The sequence below is a fragment of the Macaca fascicularis genome, chromosome 17 (genome assembly GCF_037993035.2).
Source record: "Macaca fascicularis isolate 582-1 chromosome 17, T2T-MFA8v1.1".
NCBI classification, from domain to species: domain Eukaryota; kingdom Metazoa; phylum Chordata; class Mammalia; order Primates; family Cercopithecidae; genus Macaca; species Macaca fascicularis.
Window position 1 is genome coordinate 80,970,537 of NC_088391.1, and position 22,660 is coordinate 80,993,196.

Genomic DNA, 22,660 nt, shown 5'->3' on the forward strand with positions numbered 1-22,660 from the left:
CAGCAGGCATACTACTAATGTCTAGTAGATATCTCAATAAATAAACCTTTCCTTATTTTCCAGATGTTGTTTTTATGCTGCATTACTGCTCACAGTAAACAATAGACTAGTAACACAGACAGTACAGGTTTAATGATGAATTAAACTGCATTGCATTGACATTCTCTAAGCAAGTAAGCTCTATATAATTGATTTTCTTTCAGAGGTCAATGTGTAACAGCAGTTTGAAAGTGACATCCCCAAATAAATTGTAATCGTTGACTCCTGCCGCAACTTTCTGTATATCATTAGCTGAGGCATTAAACCTGTATGTTTCTTCACCTGGATTACACAATAAAAATAATGATTTTCTACCAGAAGATTGTGAGTAAAATCATTGATACAATGTTTAAAACATTGTAAAATATTAATTCATACTCCTCAAAGACAGATACAATTAACATGACTGTATAATGATCATTATGAGTACATTCTCTCTCAGTGTATGTGTGTATATACTAGTTAAATTGCAAATTATAATTATTTAGAAGGTAACTCTTCTAAAATGTCAATGACTTAACTAGCTTTAGATAAATGTAAGAATGGAACTTTAGAATTAATAAATAAGCAATATATTACAGTATTTGAAATAACATTTCATTTTCTTTCACTCTTAGCATTTATATTTATTTACCCTGTAGTTTCTGTGACTTTACCCGAATTATGGTGATTTACATTGCCAACTTCTCTTTGAAGTGTGTGTGATTTACAATTTTTTGACTATTTTGAGATTTTTTTTTTTTTTTTTTTTTTTTTTGAGGTGGAGTCTCGCTCTGTCGCCCAGGCTGGAGTGCAGTGGCCGGATCTCAGCTCACTGCAAGCTCCGCCTCCCGGGTTTACGCCATTCTCCTGCCTCAGCCTCCCGAGTAGCTGGGACTACAGGCGCCCACCACCTCGCCCGGCTAGTTTTTTGTATTTTTAGTAGAGACGGGGTTTCACCATGTTAGCCAGGATGGTCTTGATCTCCTGACCTTGTGATCCGCCCGTCTCGGCCTCCCAAAGTGCTGGGATTACAGGCTTGAGCCACCGCGCCCGGCTATTTTGAGATTTTAAACTGAGAGCACGTTTTTACTACTTATATCACTATTATTTTCACAATATATTTGTGTGATCCTGAAGTAGAGTGACATCTTCTTTGGAACAATCGCTTCATAAATTTGATCAATTTGAAAGTCCAAACATGTGGCATGTGTTAGGATTGCCTTCTTTTGTAGTAATCCAAATAATATTTTCTTGTAAACACCTACCACATTTTGCTTATCTATTCATTCATAGTCAGATGTTTGGATTGCTTCTACCTTTGGCAATTACACAAAATTCTGCTTTGAAGATTGTTGTACAAGTATCTCTTCAAGTACCTGCTTTCAATAATTTTGGTTATACACCCCAAAGAATTACTAGATCATATTGTATTTTTAACTTTTTGAGGAACTAACATAGATATTTCAGCATTTCACATTCCCAGCAACTGTGCATAATGGGTTACAATTTCTTCACATCCTCACCAATACTTGTTATTTTCTGTTTTGCTTTCATTTTTTCGGTAGCCACCCTCATAGATAAGTTGATATCTCATTGTGGTTGTCATTTGAATTGTCCTAATGATTGGGGGTATCGGCCAGCTTTTCATACACTTATTGACTGTTTTAGTATTTCTTATGATAAAACATCTATGCAAGTCCTTTGCTCATTTTCCAGTTAGTTTCTTTGTGTGTTTTTGTTGTTGTTGTTGCTGCAGGTTTTTTTTTTTTTTTTTTTAATATTCTAGATAGTAACCTCTTATTAGATACATAATTTGCAAATATTCCCTCTCATTTTGTGGGTGGTCTTTCACTCTATTAATTGAGTCCCTAATACACAAAAGTTATTTTGAAGTAATCCAGTTTATCAATTTTAGTAGGTTTTATCTCAATGAATTTTTTATTTTACTTAAGTTGTCAATTTTTTGGCATATAAGTTTCTTATATTCCTTAATTACCCTTTATTGTTGGTATAATAAATTTCCATTTGTCTTTTTTTCTGTATTAGTCTGACTAGAGGTTGATCAACTTTACTGATATTCTCAAACAACGTTTTTATTTTGTTGGTTTTTCTATGTTAATTTTCTGTTTTTCTATTTCATTAATTACTTGTTTGATCTCTGCTATTTTCCTATTTCTTGTGTTTTTTTAAATTCTTAAAGGAGAAGCTGAGTTCATTGAGTTTAAAAAATTTTGTTTTCTAATGTTTAGTGTTATAAATATCTCCCTAAATACTGCTTTACAGTATTAGTATTATAGATTTTGGTATGTTGCATTTCAGTTTTATTTGTTCAGAATATATACTTTCTAACTTTATTTTTTATTTCTTTTGACGTATGTTCTGTTTAGAAGCATTTTGTTCAATTTCTATAGATTAGGGAATTTTCCTGATATCTTTCTGTTGTTTTTTTTCTAATTAAATCCCACTGTGATCAGATAATGTACTATGTAGACTTTTATCTATTTAAATATGTTAAGACTTTTATAATGGGCCACGGATATATTACAGGGAGAGGGTATTGACATATCTGATTGTGACTGTGGATTCTTTTATTTCTTCATATGACTATCAGTTTGTTTCATATATTTGAAGCTATGTTTTAAGTGAATAAATATTTTGGATTTGTAGATCCTCTTGCCAAATTGACCTCCTTTATAAGTGGATGTTGATTTGTTACCCAATCTGGTAATAATCAGGATGTCTTCCAATAATGTCCTCTAATCAGGATGTTTCCAACATTTAAATTTAATGTCATTATTGATCTATTAAAGAATATCTATAGCCTTACTAGTTGATTTTTTTGTGATTTTACTGGTTGGCCCATGTTTTTTTCTTACTTTTTCCTCATTTTCCGCTTGTATTCTATTATTTAAATTTTTATGATTCCATTTTACCTACATTATTGGCTTATTATTTGAAAACTTTTTATATCTTTTATTTATTGCCCTAGAGTTTACAAAAGGCATCTTGCTTTTATTACGATCTACCTATCAATTGTATTACACCATTTCACGTACAGCATAAAATACCAAGTATTTATTTCTAAAAATTTGTTTTATTGGAAATAGTTGTCATATAAAACTTAGTTTTTAGTAGTTACAATGAAACAAAATTTAGAATAGGAAAAATATCTTCTGAAACTATATTGTTATGCTTAAAATTTCCAACAACAGCAAAGACTTAAAATTCTAAAGCTCATTTGTCAAAAGCTACTTACAGTCTATTTGTCAAAGAAGCATCAGTTTCTATGGGAATGAAATGAAGTACTCTCAGCAATGGGTTGCAGAAGTGTGTTAAATTTCAATGACTAAAACTCAGCACTCCTCTAATAACATAACTAAACACTCACTGCTAAATTCAGCAATGGTTTTTCAAACACATTCTTAGAGTGACTATAATTCTCTGAATAGTGGCTAACTGAAAATGAGTATTTATAGAACAGTTTTTGAAATTATTAGAGTGTAAAGTATGCATCTTTAACCCTGTACAAAATCACCATGTTATAGAATTCGCAACTTGGTTGTTCATTTAAATAAAATACTTTCAATATACCATTACTATTCAGAAATGAATAGAAAGCAATTGAATTCTCCATGGGAACTTGGATATACAAGGTCTGTTATTTGTCATCACAGTATTGGCTTGCAAGTTTAAGAGCCAAATTCTCTTATTTACCAAAATACATACTTATGATCTCCTGATGTGATCAAATTATCATTGAAGTAGTAAATCACTTCCTAGGTTCAACTCCACTTGACAATGTATCAATGTCTGAGGCATAGGGTATTTTTTCCCCAGAAATATTTTCTTTACCAACAGGATGTGATTTTAGTGTATGTTTTGTTTAATTTTCAATGAAAAATATTTTTAAAAATCTCTACATATTCTTGGTGGGGCGCGGTGACTGACGCCTGTAATCCCAGCACTTTGGGAGGCTAAGGCAGGTAGATCACAAGGTCAAGAGATCGAGACCATCCTGGCCAACATGGTGAAACCCAGTCTGTACTCAAAATACAAAAATTAGCTAGGCGTGTGTCACATGCCTATAGTCCCAGCTACTCGGGAGACTGAGGCAGGAAAATTGTTTGAACCCGGGACGCAGAAGTTGTAGTGAGCCGAGGTCGCACAACTGCACTCCAGCTTGGTAATGGAGCAAGACTCGGTCTCAAAAAAAAAAAAAAAAAAAAAAAAAAAATCTCTACATACTCTAAATGATAGGCTTCATTCAGACAGACAAAGTAAATAATTTTTGTTATTCAAGTTATAGTCATAGCAATTTATGTCAAGAAATTTAGCTGAATAATCTGGTTATTTAACAAAGTTTTCTTTTTTGTTTTGGTTGAACACATTTTGAGGAAAAACATAAAAGTAAGTATGAAAACAAATAAAAACACAACTTCCAATATATTTCTTCAGAGAGAGTCAACACGTATAAATTAACCTGCTGCCTCCCCATTCTGAGTGCTGTTGTCCTCTGTTAATGTTTACTCAACCATTTTGGCTCAGTTACACTGCCTCTGAATTCAGGGCTCAGTTCTGACCACCAAATACTAGAAGACACAATGAAGAAGCTGGTGGATATTCAAGTGATGCAAAGAATAAGAAATGCTTAAACGAATGCAAATTATAAGATTTTTTTTTTAAATGAGTTCTTATAATCCCTGCCTTTCATTTGAAGTGCTTAGTTTACTAACATTTAATGAAAATATTTATATGATTGAAGTTTGGTCTGCCTTTTTTTTTTTTTTTTTCTGACTGCTGTTTTTATTTTATGTTCCTTTCTGTCCCACTTCTGGCTCTTTTAAATTATTTGGACACTCCTAAAATTATTTTTTATTTTATTTTATTTTTTTTAGATAGAGCCTCGCTTTCTCACGCAGGCTGGAGTGCAGTGGCGTGATCTCAGCTCACTGCAACCTTCGGCTCTTAGGTTCAAGCGATTCTCCTGCCTCAGCCTCCGAAGTAGCTGGGACTATAGAAGCATGCAACTACGCCTGGCTAATTTTTTGTATTTTTTTTTTTTAGCAGAGACGGGGTTTCACCGTGTTAGCCAGAAAGGTCTCGATCACCTGACCTCGAAATCCACCCGCCTCGGCCTCGCAAAATGCCGGGATTACAGGCGTGAGGCAGGCACTGCGCCCGGCCCTAAAATTTAATTTTTTAACTTTTCTATTGACCTTTCAGCTCAATCTCTTTGCATTATATCTTTTCGGGATTTGCTTACGGATTAAAATTTATAGTGTACCTTTTTATGTAATATGTTTACTGATAACCTTCAATGATGTAAATTCATTTATCCACCATATCAATCTTTATACTATAGGTGTCATATGTATTGCTACCACATATATCTTACTCCCACAAAAAAAGGGTTAAAATGTTTAAACAGTCGTGTAAATTTTAAATGAAGATTAAAAATATTATTGTATATATAAAACTGTATTTACTATTTCTGATGCTCTTCATTTTCTTATTTTAATGGCCAGATTTTCACTCCTGTATATTTCCCTTCAGCTTGAAAAACTTCACTTAGCATTTCCTGTATCACATATCTAGTGACAGCAAATTTTATTATTTTTTTCTTTATCTGAAAGTGTTTCTATTTTAAATTCACTTTTGAAGGAGATTTAAATGAATACAGAATTACCAGTTGAAAGTCTTCATTTTTATTTTTTTCTTCTGTCTCTTAAAGCTGTTGTCCCTCTCTCTGTGGTCACCATAGTTTCTACATTTGTGGTAATTAAAATCACTGATTCTTTTCAAGATTTTTCGTATTTTTTTGGCTTTTAGAAGTTTAAATATGATGTGCCTAGGATGATTCTCTTTGAATTCCTCTCATTTGGGGATTTTCTTGTATCTGTAACTTTATGTCTTTTGCCAGAGTTGGAAAATGTTGGCCATAATTTTATTTTTCTCTTATCCCTTTGTGACTCAAATCATGTGAATATTAGAACTTGGTGAAATTCTCTTAAAAGTGTGTACGCCACTTTTTGCATGTTAACATGGTTTCAGTGCCCTACGATATCAGACTGGCAGTGAAATGCATGGATATATTGTAAGTTCTGCCTACATTTTTGAAGGACTGACAAAAAGGTTTTCACAGCAGCTGCGCATTTGCATTTTGCATTTCCACTAGCAGTAGTATAAAGGTTGCGGTTTCTCCACATCTTTGCCTCCAGTCGATTTTTTATATTTTTTGTTGGTTGCTCAGTTGGTTAGATTTGGTTTGGTTATACTCATGTTGGTAGGCATAAAGTGGTGTTTTATTGCAGTTTTGTTTGCATTTCTGTAATGACCATTGATGTTGAGTATCTTTTCCTGTGTCTATTGGCCGTGTGTGTATTTTCTTTGCAGAAATATTTGTTAAATTATTTTATTTTTTTAAATGATTTTATTATTTTAGTACACCCACTGGCTAACACGGTGAAACCCCGTCTCTACTAAAAAATACAAAAAACTAGCCGGGCGAGGTGGCGGGCGCCTGTAGTCCCAGCTACTTGGGAGGCTGAGGCAGGAGAATGGCGTGAACCTGGGAGACGGAGCTTGCAGTGAGCTGAGATCCGGCCACTGCACTCCAGCCTGGGTGACAGAGCAAGACTCCATCTCAAAAAAAAAAAAAAAAAAAAAAAGAAAAGATATATTTTAGATACTAAAAACTTATTAGATACACAATTTAAAAATATTTCCTCTCATTCTATAAGTTGGTGGTCATTTTTACTTTTTTGATAGGGTCCTCTGAATAACGTAAGTTTTTGTTTTGTTTTCTAATTGTGATGACATCCAATTTATTTTTAAATTCTTTTTATCTTTGTTCTTTTGGTGATGTGTTTAGGAAGCCATTACCTAATTCAAGATCACAAAATTTTACACCTACGTTTTCTTCTAAGAGTTTTATGTATAAATCTTTCATCCATTTGAGCTAATGTTTGTGTATAGCATGTGATAGTGATCCACATTTTTATTTTCCATGCAGATGTCCAGTTGTCCCAGCACCATTTGTGGAAAAGACTATTCTTCCCTTATTGAATAATCATACGTCCCTGATGTGTTTACTTCTGAACTTTCAATTATAATCCATTGATTTCTATGTTTATCCTTATGCCAATCCCACACTGCTTTAATTACTGCAGCTTTGCAGTAAGTTTGGAAATCGGACATCGGAGTCCTACAATTTTGTTTCTATTTTAAAAACTGTTTGGCTCTTCAGGTCCCTTATTTTTATATGCATTTCAGGAGCAGCTTGTAGGCCAAAAAGCCTGTTGCAATTTTGATTTGGGACAGCATTGAATCTGTAGGTCAATTCAGTGACTTGCTATCGTACAACATCATATCTTCCAATCGATGAATAAGACATGACTTTTCATTTGTTGGTCTTATTTAATTTCTCACAATGTTTTATATCTTACACTTCCTTGTTAACTATATAATTACACATTTGTTTATGTTGTTATAAGTGAAATTGTTCTTTTATAGATTGTTCATTATCATTGTACAGAAATTAAACTGATTTTCATATTGAGCTTGTATCTGTTACTTTGCTGAACTTCTTTATTAAGACTTATAGATTTCCATGTACATGTATTATTAAGGTATTCTATCAATAAAGTTATATATGAATTGTGAATTGAGATAATTTTACTTCTTTGATTCCAATTGGAATACCTTTTATGTCTTTTTCTTGTCTTATCTGGCTAGAACTTCTAGTATAATGTGGAATAGAATTGGCAAGGGTGGACACTCTTGTCTTATTCCTGGTCTAGTGGGGAAAGCTTTTTTCAATATTATATATAATGTTAACTGTGGGATTTTGGAGATCCAAGAAAGTTTCCTTCCATTTCTACTTTGATGAATGTTTTATCATGTTGAAGTGTGTATTTTGTCAATTCTTAAAAATCAATTGAAATAACTATTTTCCTTTATTTTAGTAATATCAGATATTACCTTGATTGATTTTATATTTTGTGCCTACGTTGCATTATTGGGGTAAATTCCATTTGATCATAGTGTATAATCCTTTAATATGCTGCTGGATTTTACTATGCTTTGCTAGTATTTTGTTGAAGATACTTGTATCTATATTTATAGGGTATGCTGGTGTGTAGTTTTTATTTCTTGTGATATCTTTGTCTGGCTTTGATGGCAGGGTAATATTGCCCTCATAAAATAATTTGGAAAGTATTTTCTCATTTTATTTTATAGAATAGTTTGAGAAGTAATGATGTTAATTTCTTTTAAAGCCTTGATTAAAACAGAGAAGGCATTTCTCCTTCAGCTTTTCTTTGTTGAAGCCCTCACTCTTCCATACCAGTAGCAGATTCTCTTACTGCTTTTAATTAGTAATTTTTAAAATAGGCAGATGCTACTTGTAATAGCCCTATGGTTATTTAACACGGGGGAACTATGTATTTATATATATACAAACACACACACACAGAGTGAGAAATATAAACTATTTTCTATGAATATTCACACATGGGTAGGCAACTACATGGTAGTATGCTCTATACCAAGTTACAATTTGAAAACATGAAGAATCTCTTTGGCATAAAATTGGAGCACAGGCTTTTATTATTATTATTATTATTATTGAGACAGAGTTTTGCTCTTGTTGCCCAGGCTGGAGTGCAATGGCATGACCTTGACTGACTGCAACCTCCCCCTCCAGGGTTCAAGCGATTCTCCTGCCTCAGCCTCCCAAGTAGCTGGGATGACAGATATGTGCCACCACGCCCAGCCAATTTTGTATTTTTAGTAGAGACGGGGTTTCTCCATGTTGATCAGGCTGGTCTCGAACTCCTGCCCTCAGGTGATCTGCCTGCCTCAGCCTCCCAAAGTGCTGGGATTACAGGAGTGAGCTACCGTGCCTGGCCGAGCATAGACTTTTTAATGAAGGAACTAAATTATTTAAAGTGTGTAAGAACTTCTGAACACACTTGACACAAATAATACTTATGAATAAGTGTCTCTAGAGGATGAAAAGAGAAAAATTAACTCATTTGTTGAAGAACCTGAAATTCTATGTATTAAAAAAATGGGGAATTGTGTATCTATACATATAAATATATGTACACATGTATATACATATCTACACACATATAGCTCCAACAAAATTTAGTAATATATTTTATGTATTCATTAATAATTATGGAAGAAAAATTTTATAAATGAATTATACTTTAAAAATATTTTTGAGTATTCTAATTATAAACCTCTCCAGATATCTGTGGAAAACAAATTTAAGAGAACAGCCGTTTTACTATTTAGTCACGATATCTGAATTAAATATGAACTGTCAGTTCTTTAATTGAAAGCATTTTTGTTTTTCATTTTCAACTTTTACTATCATATTAAATCTAAATTAAACACTTATTGGAGGCACTCAATTTTAAATGTTACCCTTTTATTTACTTTGACAGTCAAATGCCAAATGGATTTGCTATTCTAATTATATACTTAGTAAGATTTCTGCACAGAAGTCTAAAGCACTTGTTCTTCTATTAAGTTTTGCTTTGTTTTCTTCAGCTTCTTCAATTTCTCACTTCTATTTATTTTGTCACTTAATTTCTTATTTACTCACAGTTCGATTATGAAAGCTGGATGATTTTTCTAGTGACTTTCCTTAAATTGTTGCCTAATATTACTACTAATAGCAGCAATAAATGAACTTATAATTTGAAAATCAGATCTGGAAAAAAATTCATTTTTTACTTATTTATAGAAAAAAATTTGCTATAGAATACTTATTTTTATTTATGTTTATAGACTCCTCTAAGCATAACTTATTTAAAATAAGACATATATAAAAACAATTTTCTGTATTTGTAACTATCAAAATAACTTTTTCAAAACATTACAAATAGTTGAAAACAATATTAAACTGTAGCAAATATTTTTAGTGTTAGATTTGATTACAGACTTTTATGAAATTATATTTTCTCTATACAGTCTGATTATTTTTGAAGTATCCTATGCACATGTAGAAAATACTACATCTTTATATATGAAACCATGACAGAGACCATGACTTTAAGCTTAGGAAGTTTGCAGTTGAATAATTTATTACCTAATTTACTGGTTTCTTTGTAAATATAGCTTTTGAAATGCATATATATGTATGTATTTAAACACGTATAAACATATATTTTAAAATAGGCAAAGTGACTAATAGATTTTCTATTTTAAATACTATGCATTTTAGAGTTTTCATTTTTAAAATAATAAACTTAATAAAAATTAAAGTGGCACTATTAATAACAATACTATATTAAGATAGGCACATGAGCAGCATGCTCGTGAAATGGTAGAACCCATGGGTGACCAGTGGCATTAGATAAAGTTGAAGAATTTTAAGATTTAAAGACCTTCATTTACACAAACTCCCTACAAGACCCTAGGAGAGGTATTAAGAATGGTTTCATAAAATGAATTGTTCCCTACCTTCACCTCCCATAAATTCACTGAAGCCCTGACCATCAATGTGACTCTATTTGGAGACAGAGCCTATGAGAAAGTAACTAAGGTTAAATGAGGTCATGAGGTTGGACACTGATCTAATAATGTCATTATAAGAAGAGACAGCAGAGAGCTCTCTCTCCCCATGCACCCACACTGAGGAAAGGGCAACATGAGGACATAGTGAGATTGCAGCCATCTGCAAACCAGGAAAGAGGCCTTCACCAGAAACAGAGTTTGTTAGCACCTCTGTCAGTGGAATTCCAGCTTCCAGAACTTTGAGAAAATTAATTTTTTGAAGTCAACCAGTCTGTGATATTTTGTTATGGAATCCTGAGCTGACTAATATATATGGTGCTATGTTTACATAACAATTTCTATGTTTTAAAATATTTTATTTGCATTTGCTTCAACCAACTTTATTACACCTCTTATTTGTTTTCCATCCCACTTTTCCTACTGTCGATGTTGCTACAGTGCTTCCAGACAATTTTAGGATCTGGTTCAGAAGAAGCTGAGCTGAGATAGTCTGGATTTTGTGGAAAAAAATATTTTTCTGTATCACAGACACACAGAAAGTCAAATTTTACTCTCTGTTTAATCTAGGAGTGCTTGCAGAAGTCATTCTACTGCCCACAATCCCTAGTCCGTCACTATAGTGCAAAAGAAGTAGGTCTAGAAGAAGTATCACAACATCAACATGATACAAAAAACTGCCTAGCGTCAGTTATGAGGAGTTGATTAAATAGAAGAAACAAGATTCCACATGTTTGGAGTCAGAAGATAGTCTGTGAAAAATTATACTAATCATCAGGAATATAAAATAATATGCAAAAGATTGATTCTTATTGATGTCTAATCAAAAAGGAAGAAATGTTCTGTCAGGCATATACACTATAATGCATCATATGCCAGATAAGAAAAAAAAATAGGTATTTTTCTTTGTGGGGGCATTACATAAAGTAGAATTTATCAGAAACCTCGTATTTATAGGGCACAAGTTTGTATCATTAAAACAAATATTGAGTACGTCTGCATGTGAGATCACACATTTTATATATTACAACTTATTATTGTGTTGTGTCAGCTCATTAGCCAAAGATTTGTTTCTTGTTTGTTTGACACAAAATACTGACATTAACAAAGATAATAGACAATTCATAATACAAATAACATTATAAGAGCATCAGTGACAAACTGGCTAATTGGTAGCATCAATTCAGCTAGTATATAAAATGTCACCCCAAATGAAAATTTTCAATGACTTGTAGTTTTGTATTCTAAGTGGAAGAAACCTGGTAATAGTTTTCCCAAATTTAACAATAATTCTGAATATTTGATAATAATTTCAGTATTAAGCTGTGAACCTGAATCAAACACTTTCTAAACTTGCTTCCTTTTAATAATAATAATAGTAATAAATGTAACAAATTTTTACAAGCATGCCAGAGGAAAGAGAAAACTAGTTTTCTGTAATTTATATAGGAAACTATATTATGAAATCATTGTCCTATGAAGTAGTCATGAAATATGCCACCAATATTTTAGAAAAATGTATTCTACAGCTGTGTTGAGCTGTTTATTAATAAAAATGTTTTGTTATTTTTTGGAACTACATGAAATTTGTGGTATTTGTAATTGGTGGTGATTTACTTTCTCATGCAAAACTTTTATTCTTATGTAAGCTAGTAACATTAATTTTGAATTATTTTTCTAAGAGGACTCCACAAATTGCATATGTTTCAGAAACCACAAACTCTAGATCGTCCCTTGCCTATATCTCTGCAAAGTATCTATGCTAATAATTACCGTTTGTTAAGAACCATAGAGAATATTATTTCTTCAATTGTACAATTGAGTGGACTGAGTGGTAACCACATTTACACAAATAAGAATTTAATTGAATAATTGAATAGTCAATTAAATAGACCTCATATCTGTCTAACTCAAAAGTTTGAGCTGTATTTCTGTTAAATCCTGCTACATCTGATACACACGAATAGTTGGATTCTTTTCTACTGTTTGAGTCTCCGTTTTCAACTGTGTCCTTTTCTCAATTTGTGTATCCTCTTACTCTCATTGTCCTGCCCAGCCTCCATCCCACAGTTTGCCTTTTCTATTTAGTTAATATATTATTATTTATATTTATTTAATATCTGGTTTTGTCTCACTTACTTCAATCTGAGCCATTTCATCTCCCTGATCATTAAATCTTGAATATACATTTCTCTAAGTATGGAAAAAGGTGATTACTTTCATAGACACATTTTAAAAAATTTTAGTAGTTCTATTGGGATAAAATTGATGTACAAAAACTGTACTTATTTAATGTGTACAAAATTGATGAGTTTGGACATATGCAAACAACTGTGACAACATCACCACGATCAAGGAAGCAGGCATATCTGACACCTCCCAAAGTATTCTTGTTTCTTTTTGTTTCCTTGTGTCTTTTTGTTTTGTTTCTATGGTAAGAACGCGACATGAAATCTATGCTCTTAGCAAATTTTGAAATACGCAGTACCATCTTGGTTAACTGTAGGCACTATTTTGTACAACAGATATTGAGATCATACTCAGGTGTATAATTGTAACTTTATACAGGTTGAATAACATCTCACCATTTCTCCCACCACCCAGCCCCTGAAAAACCAACATTCTATTTTTGGCTTCTATAATTTTAACTATTTTATATGTTTTCTGTAAGTGGCATTTTTCTTCTGTGACTGACTGAGTTCACTTAGCATAATATCATCCAGGTCCCACTATGTTGCTACTAATGGAAGGATAGATTTCGTTCTTCTTTAAGGATGAATTATGTTCTATGATGTGTAGATACCACAATTTCTTTATCCATTTTTATTCATTGGCCCATGGACACATGGACTGTTTTCATATCTTGGCTATTGTGAATAATGCTGCAGTAAACATTGGCATGAAGATATCCCTTTGAGATCCTGATTCCTATTCCCTTGCATATTTACCCAGGAGAAAGATGGGAGGATCATACCATAGTTTCATTTTCAATTTTTCTGGGAACATCCATACTGTGTTCCATAGCTGCCAAACCATCTTACATTCCCACCAACAGTGTACAAGGATTCCAATTTCTTCACATTCTCACCAGTTCTGATATTTTCTATTTTATAATAACCATCCTAGCATATGTAAGGTGATACTTCATTGTATTGTAGTTTTCAACTATATTTGCCCGATAATTAATGATGTTGAGCATTTTTTTTGGTATATGTTTTGGCCATTGGCATGTCTTCTTTTAAGAAATATCCATTCATGTGCTTTTCCCATGTTTAATCAGGTTGTTTGTTTTGCTTAGTTGTAGAGGTTCGTTATATAGTTTGAAAACTAACTTCCTTATCAGATATTTGGCTTGAAATATTTTCTCCTATTCCATAGGTTGCCTTTTCATTCTGTTGATGGTTTACTTTACTGTATAGAATCTTTTTAGTTTGATGTAGTCTCACTTGCTATTTTCCTTTTGTTGCCTGAGCATATTGGTGGATATTGGTGTCATATCCAAGAAACAATTGCCAAGACCAATGTCATAAAGCTCTTCCTCCATTATTCTTTGTGGGAGTTTCACAGTTGCAGGTCTTAAGTTTAAGTCTTTATTCCATTTTGTGTTGAATTTTGTGTATGGGGTGAGATAAGGGTCTGAACTTATTCTTTTGCATGTAGATATCTAGTTTGCCAAACACCATTTGATGAAGACAGTGTCATTTCCCCATTGTGTGTTCCTGGCACCTTTGTCTAAGAGCAGCTGACATTACGTGCATGAATTTATTTCTGGACCCTCCATTTTGTCCCATTGGTTTTATGTCTGTCTTTTGTGTGTATGTCAGTGCCATACTGTTTCATTACTGTAGCTTTGTAATATATTTTGAGGTCAGGATGTGATATGTTTCTATCTTTGTTCTTTTTTCTCAAGATTATTAAATGGAAATAGTTGTCATTATCCTGATCTTTTCATATAAGGAACAGTTTATGAAGTTATACATCTTGGCAAATTCAATTACATTGAAAAATTCTACATAGTCATTAAGGATCACAGCACACTTTGGAAAGTAAGTTTGTTTGACTCTAATTACCAGACCTTTAACCAGAGTGATACCCTACTTTCCAGTTACTTTTAGATTTTGTTTACAAAACAAAACTGTGTTTGAAGGAGACTAGTAAATATGAGCTCATCTGCTCATCCAATGATGCTGCCCAATGTAAATATGAATATTTCATGATGTAACTCCACTCTTTCTGATTATAATTTAAGGAAGGTCAAAATCAAAGTTCAGAAACAGTATAATTCACACAAATGTAAAATGGAAAAAAAAAGTAATCCTACTGGAAATTGTGATACATTAGAGACAATAATATATAATTACAATCAGAGGAATAGTATGAGCTTATTCAAATTCAGTGTAAAGGAATTTAAGCTTGGTCTTTTCCTCATGACATTTTTAATTTTCTGGAACCATCTTATATGTAAATGAGTTTCTATTATGATAGCTTTCATATGCATTGATGTTTCTATTTGTGCAGTGAAACATTGAACTCAAGATAGAAATAACATGTATCTCCCTGTAATAATGAATGAAGGCATATAGATATATATTTTAAGTACAAGGCTTTTATTCCACTAGATTAGAACTTTCAAGTACATGTATAATGAGGGATCATTGTCCTTATTTATTTCATTGCTGAACATGCTCACTTGGGAGCCTGAATGCCAAGAAGAACCAATGACATTTTGAAAGGATTATTGTGTGTTGTGTAAGGTGTAAGGCATATTCTTATTTTGTTTTTTTTTTTTTTAAATAAATTAACAACAAAAATTGTTGCATTTTTATTTTGGAAATTCTATCAAAACTAAGTTTTATTAAGTAGATTTAGCTAAACTTAGCTGATCTTATCAGATATATTTGCCTAGAATATGTGGTATATACTTTTGGCTGATGAGATATATTTGCCAAAAGTATGTACCACATATTTGCCAGATATATTTGCATAAAATATGTGGTATATATGTGGTATATATTTTGGTATGGATCTGCACATGTATGTGTGTGTGTGCATGTTTGTACTGATTGACATATTTCTCATTCTCCACCAGAATGCGTATCTTTCTAGAAAGTATTGATTTTCTATGTTTTATTGACCAGCCATACATTAATATGTATAAAACTATGTATACATTTTTATCAATTAAATGAACTATAGAAAAATTTATTTTTGTTATCCTTGACTCTGCTTCTCTCTAGTTTTTCCAATTTTATTCATTTCTATGTATTTACTAAGGAATGAAAATTATTTTAATTTTTAAATATTATTTAAAAGTACATTTCATGTACATTTAAAAACAATTGGTTTCCTAATTTAAGTAATATTAACGATGACTTTCTAGAAAATATGAATGTGAGTTAAAAATGGAGAAATCATTAACCTTGTAATCTTTCTGATATCAAGTTTTCTATACATTTTGTTTACTAAGATGAGTATTCTGCCACGGGAAAAATCATTTTTCTCTTCTTTGGCTGAACTGTTCATCTTTGTTACCTAATTGGTTTGCTTGCCAGAATTAATTGACAAGGATGTCTCTGGAAACATTATGTAAATTCTATCTGGCAGCTCTTTGTAAGCTAAATTGATAGCTATATAATATTGTTTAAGTGTGCAATTCCCCAAATGGAAATATGCCAAAATTTATTTCGAGTTCACAATCGTAGCATATTGCACCAAATCACAACATTGCACCAAAAAGTTTTGCATGGAAAAGTTCCTACATAAAACCATTTATTTGCTTGTAACAGCAGCAGCATTTTCTGTTTTTGTTTTCGACTATTTTTCACATGGGATCTCACTCTGTTCCCCAGGCTGGAGTGCAGTAGCATGATCACAGCTCACTGCAGCCTTAAACACCCAAGCTCAAGCAATCCTTCCATCTCAGCCTCTTGAGTAGCTAGGAATACATATGTGTGCCACTACACTACCCACTACATCTGGGTAGTTATTTATTTGTTTGTCTGTTTATTTATTTATTTATTTATTTATTCATTCATTTATTTTGAGATGGAGTCTTGCTCTGTTGCCCAGGCTGGAGTGCAGTGGCATGATCATAGCTCACTTAGCCTCAAACTCTCGGGCTCAAACAATTCTCCCACTTCAGTCTCCCAAGTAGCTGGGTCCACAGGCATGTGCCACGAAGTACTCATCCTGAGCTCAAGCAATTGCCTTACCTTGGCCTTGCAAGGAGCCACTGCACCCGACTCTGGTTAATTTTAAAACATTTTTTTTTTTTTTTTGGAGAGACAAGGTCTCTCTACATTGCCCAGACTGGTCATGAACTCTTGGACTCAAACAATCCTCCTGCCTCAACTTCAGAAAATGCTGGAATTACAGACATAAGCCACTATGTTAGTCCTAAAAACAGTTATTTTTAATGGTGTTCTAAAAGCAATTTGGACTGTAACATTGTATTTCGTATCATGTCATATGCACATTTGTTTTGTATTGTTCTGAAAAAGTTTTAATGTTTATGTAAACTAAGAAAATCTTGATTTTCCAAATCTGTGAAAGCCACATTACTCCCATTAGGCATGTCTGCTGGAATAGAGCTAGCAGAAGTAGTGTGCCTTTTCAATTAACAACCTTTCTATGCATAATTGTTGTGATCTCATTTAAAATCCAAAGTTTCCTAGTGGTTTGGATAAATTTGAAATCTATGTCTTATTGTTCCTAGCTCATTCTGATTTGGAGATGATATTTGATACCTGAACTGTAAGGTTAAATAAATCAAGAGATTTAAGTATATATGTTATAATTATATATTATATGACATATAATATATATTATAAATATGTTATAAGATATATAATATATTATAAATATAATTATAGAATATATAATTATATTATAAATATATAATAGAATATATAATTATATTAATTAATTAATATAATATATAATTATAATATATATTATACTATAAATGTATATATTTTTATATATGTAGGTCTTGCAGCAACTGGCAAGCTCCCCTGAAATCACACTTTGCAATATGGTTCTTTTGTTGAGCTATAACACAATGAGGGTTGTGACTACTTATAATGTAATTTTAAAATTCGAATCAGATATTAAGAAGTTAACTTTTTACACACAATTGAGAATCTTTTTGTAAATGCAAGTACATTTGATATATATATATATTTTTTAACTATCTATGACTTCAGCATTTAGATAGAGGTAACATTTACAGACTAGTTTTTATTTTCAAAATGCTCTCACGTGTTTCACCTAATGCCATTCTCTTATAATACTCTGAGTTACATTTAATAAGGTTTAACTTCATCTTGCAGGTGCTGACTTTGATATGTTAAGAGAAAATGTATGTGAAATATTTACGTATTCACTGGTATTTAATGAACGAGGTTTCGGTAAAAACTATATCTTGCAGCTACTGGCAAGTTCCTCTCAAATCAAACATTGCAATATGATTCTTTTGTTGAAATACAACACAATGTTTGAGGACTATGACTACTTATAATGTATTTTTAAAATTCACATCAGATATTAACAAGTTAGCTTTGTACAGACGATTGAGAATCGTTTTATAAATGCAAGTACATTTAATTATCTTTGTAGTATGCACATGTTTCAAAGTAACTATCTTTAAGTCATGTATTTTATCACATGTTATACTGGTACATTTAAGGTACTATTATGGGTATAGAATGCATTTACTTAGTCATATAGAATGCAATAACTGTGTAGTACAAAAGTCACTGCCCAGTACTCAAACTAAATTTAAAACCAAAAAATTGTATCAAATTAAACCCTCAACTGATTAATATATGTTTAAGAGATGAACAACAAACTCAGAGAGAAACTTGAATTTGGGATATAACTGGCTCCATATAATATATATTAGCATATATTAGCATCTTTGACATTTAGTCTAACGAATAATTCTCTAGGAGAATTGTTCATTCATGATTTTCAGTGGAAGGATCATCCACTATTATTTCACTCCCAGTACAGTCATGTTTTCTCTACTTTTCATTTATAATATTTTCATGGACTACACAGAAAAAGCTTTTTCCTCTTTCATTCTATCAGCCAAAATGTTATCAAGTGGAATGAGTAACTGGCTGGGCAGAGATGCCTGGGGCTTTTCATTTAAGGTCACTGCGAGGGCTGAGTGTTGTTATGTTGCTATGTTGTGCTGTGCAGGGATTTATTTATAATCTAGAGCATACACATCCACAAACAGCTCAAATCCCTGCTGTGTTCCCAATAAACTTTTAACATAGTCTGCTCCATTTACAATAGGACTGTAATCAGGGCTGTAGATGCAGGATCACCAGCACCGCATAGTTCGGGGAATACAGAGATGTTGACTCTCCTAGTTGAAAAACATAATTAAAGGTATTTGCAGAAGAGTAGATTCCTTGTCATGCTTAATGAAGTAATGACATATTGTGCATAAACTCCGGAGAAAGGACATATTCCTGTGCTCAAATGTCAGCACTGCTACTGATTGTGACTATTTCAGCTTGGTATATCAATAAAACGAAGGGTCGCTTTTATCACTTGCAAAAATAATAATTCCAAAAACATTATTTCTAAAATATACTCAAATTCTAAAATTCAGTGACTTTTCTTTTTTTATTTAATATTGTAAAATGAATTACTTGTTTCTAATTATGTTTTCTTTGCAGTGTATTTCAATAAATGTTGTAGAACAACATACAATAAAAGTGTGTGGCATTCTTTTATCTTCCGTAATCAAGGTTAAGATCTGAAATTACAATCAGAACTTTTAGCTTTAAATGATCATCTTAATTTCTTAACAAGCTGTTTTTGGAAGCAGTGAGGCTTAAATACTATCATTGTGCCCATTATTTGTAATTCAAATGTTGAAATTTCTAGTATTCACTTATGTACACACCAGCACAAATTAATATGTAGATAACTGGGGTCATATTTTTAAAACGCTAGAAAGAAATGATTACATCACACATGGATTTTTAGGATACATGCCTGGAATTTGCATTTAGATGGCCTAGCCAAAGAAGGCACAACATTCTTAAGGTCTATAATGTTGTAAGCATGTGTGGGTTTTGAATAAGTACATGTTTGGTAAATAATGGACTTTTAAAAATAGGTAATAAATAGATGATAGATTTAGCCCTGATTCATGTTGTACATTTTGTTCATTTGATTTGATTTTTGGGTTTATTGTTAAGAATTTAATAAATAAATGATTTGACCCAGTTTTGTTTCACTTGTCTGAGTATTAATTGTATTAGATGGCACTAGAATGAGCATAGGACTTAAGAACTATTCCCTAGTCTATCGCTCTACAAAGTTCCAAATCAATTCACCATCAAAGCAAGGACTACTAAATTTGAATTACTTCTTTCTTTCTCCTGTTAACTTTCTGAATAACCTATAATTTTAGGTCAATTATACAAGTAGTATAAAAACCTTAAGATGAAAAATAGAATATAAAAACCTTCCAATTTATTATTTAAACAAATAAACTCATAATGTCAAAAAATGAAAAAAAAAAGTTTTTTTATGTTTTCTAAGTCATCAATTACTTATTCACATTTGAAAATGTCTGAGACATTTCTTCCTCCACACAAATAAAGTTTGGATTGCCTGCAAATGCTTACAGAATGGTAACTTAACACAAGTTCATTTGAATTTGATTTTCCCTTAAAAATTCCTACAAGACATCATTTAAGCATTGTTTTACAAGTGAGAAATTTGTAGTCACAACTCTCGAGGAGTTGTGATGTCAAAAGTTATGAATTCAAAGGTGTATTAAGGCCATGCAGTTAGTGTATATATGAATAAATCAAGCAGGCAGGCATCGAAAAATAAACATTGGTGGGTCTATGACACAAAATGTTGCCTATGCTCTCCTTAATTCTTTACACTTATCACTTCAGTGTATTTGAGCTGGACTTCCAAATGTCAGTGTTCATTGTTTTTGCCTGAGGGCTTTCTCTGGCTATTGGGGCCCAATTTTCAGCACACACAGAGCCAACCAGATGTGCTCACATTAAGGCATCCCAGGAGCAGCCCTAGCACTGACATCCCAGCTCCCTTGTCCTGTGGGAGGAACAACTGAAGTGCTTGTTCTGTATCTGCTCTCACAGTTCGCCTGAAAGATTAAGCTCCAATTACCCACTGCAGTAGCTTGTCTGCTAATGCGATAATGTTGGTCTTTTATCCTTCCTTGTCTCACTTCCTTATTCCTTGTCAGTGTTTCTTGGATCACTCCTGAAATAAACTACTTCCATTCATATATTCGCCTCGGCATATGCTTCTAGAAGAACTGAGAACGTACATATCTGACTAAATGTGTTTAAAATAAATAAGAACTTATAAAGGACAAGATGAAATGCACACCTACTGTCATTTTGCTACACTTCTTACATCGTTACTAAAACATTTTAGTCACTACCTGCACACATGGTTCAGTTAGCAGACTCCATTTGGAACTGTTGTCACAGAAGAGGTTAAAGCACATTGGCCTAATTTCTACTCAAACTAAAATCACTTTTAGGCTCACATATCCTGGATTTGACTTTATTTTCACTCCTATGCCTAAATGCCCAGAAAAGAGGCAATCAGTAAAATTGGCATGAATTTTAGCTTATAAACTCTACGTACAAACATATTTAATCTACCTATTTAGTGTTTATTTGTTTATTTTTTAAGAGTGCATTCTGGAGTGCAGTGGCACGATCCTAGCTCGTGCAGCCTCGTACTCCTGGGCTCAAGCGATCCTCCTGTCTCAGCCTCCCAAGGAGCTGGCACATATCACCATGCCTGGCTAATTTGTTTTATTTATTTCTTTATTTATTGTAGACTTGGAGTCTTGTTTTTTGCCTGAGCTGGTCTCGACCTCCTGACCTCAAACAATCCTCCTACCTCCGCCTCCCAAAACACTGGCATTACAGGTAGATGCCACCATGCCCAGCTAATCGTTTTTAAAAATTATTTTCCAGAGAAGAGGTCTTTCTAGGTTGCCTCATCTATGTATTTTTGATAAAACGAGTAGATCTTGATTTTAAGCATTTATTCCCAACAGGGGAATGGGGCATTTTATCTTCACTTTCATTAGTCTTCATTAGCCTTAAGGGCAGAACCTGATTTCTTGGGTCCTCAGTGTCTGAATGTCCCATCAGTTGTTGTTAGTTAAACAGTTACAGATATTATCGCTTTCATTAAAGCCCCTGAGTTTTCTTCTGCTGTTCCACATGGGTTACCAAATTGTTTGGCAAAATCCAGCATTTGAGAGCCTCCCTTGTACCACATGAACACTTTGCAGTCCTGCCAGGCCTTCAGAGAGCAGCTGAGAATTAGGGAAGAATTCTAAATATCTCTGGGTGTTTCTGAAAAATTTCTTTTCAGTCTGAGGACATCTTAAACTAACAGTCTTTCTCCTTTCTCTTCCTCTCCCTTCCCTTTCTCTTTCTTCCTTTTCTTTTCCTTCTTGATCCTCGTGCTCCCCCTGGCTTCCCTCTTCTCCCCTTGCCTGCCTCCATCACTGTATTCCCTCTTTCTTCAGCCCTGTTCTCCTCTAACATTGTGTAATTGGGGAACAAACAAACAAAAAAACAGAAGATAAATTATCTTAAGATACTATTTTTGCAATGTACTTGTCAAAAAAAATTTTCCTAAATGTTAAGAAGCACAGAGCTGCATTCTTAGCCTATTGGGCAGTATGTTGCCTATGGATAAAGAAGATATCAAAGAAGAAATATATTTTCATATGTAAAAACTCTTTTGCACTATAAAGTTGTCCGACCCAATCTACTTTGGGAATTTGTTTTTAAATGTAATACTGGGTAGCAGAGATATCCAAAGCAGAGTTCATATGATAGTGCATTGCTGTTTTGAAATTAATAATAACAAGGATTACTATTTCTTTCCTTTTCTTTTTCTTTCTCTCTCTTTTTTTTTTTTTTTTTTTGAAACAGGGTTTCCCAGGCTGGAGTGTAGTAGTGCAATCGTAGCTCGCTTCAGCCTTGAACTCCTGGGCTCAGCCTTCCAGAGGGCTGGGATTACAGGCATGAGTTACCACCCCCAGCTTATTATTTCTATTTAGCATTTATCTTGT

General features: G+C 32.9%; 1 long non-coding RNA gene across 1 annotated transcript in view; it reads left to right on the forward strand.

Moving 5' to 3' along the window:
• The window catches only part of LOC102120185 (uncharacterized), a 67,510-nt gene extending 59,998 nt beyond the window's left edge, over positions 1-7,512 (forward strand). The window contains exon 8 of the long non-coding RNA XR_010582634.2: positions 7,034-7,512. This is a non-coding gene — a long non-coding RNA (uncharacterized lncRNA). The remainder of the gene's footprint in view (positions 1-7,033) is intronic.
• The last annotated feature ends 15,148 nt before the right edge of the window (positions 7,513-22,660 follow it).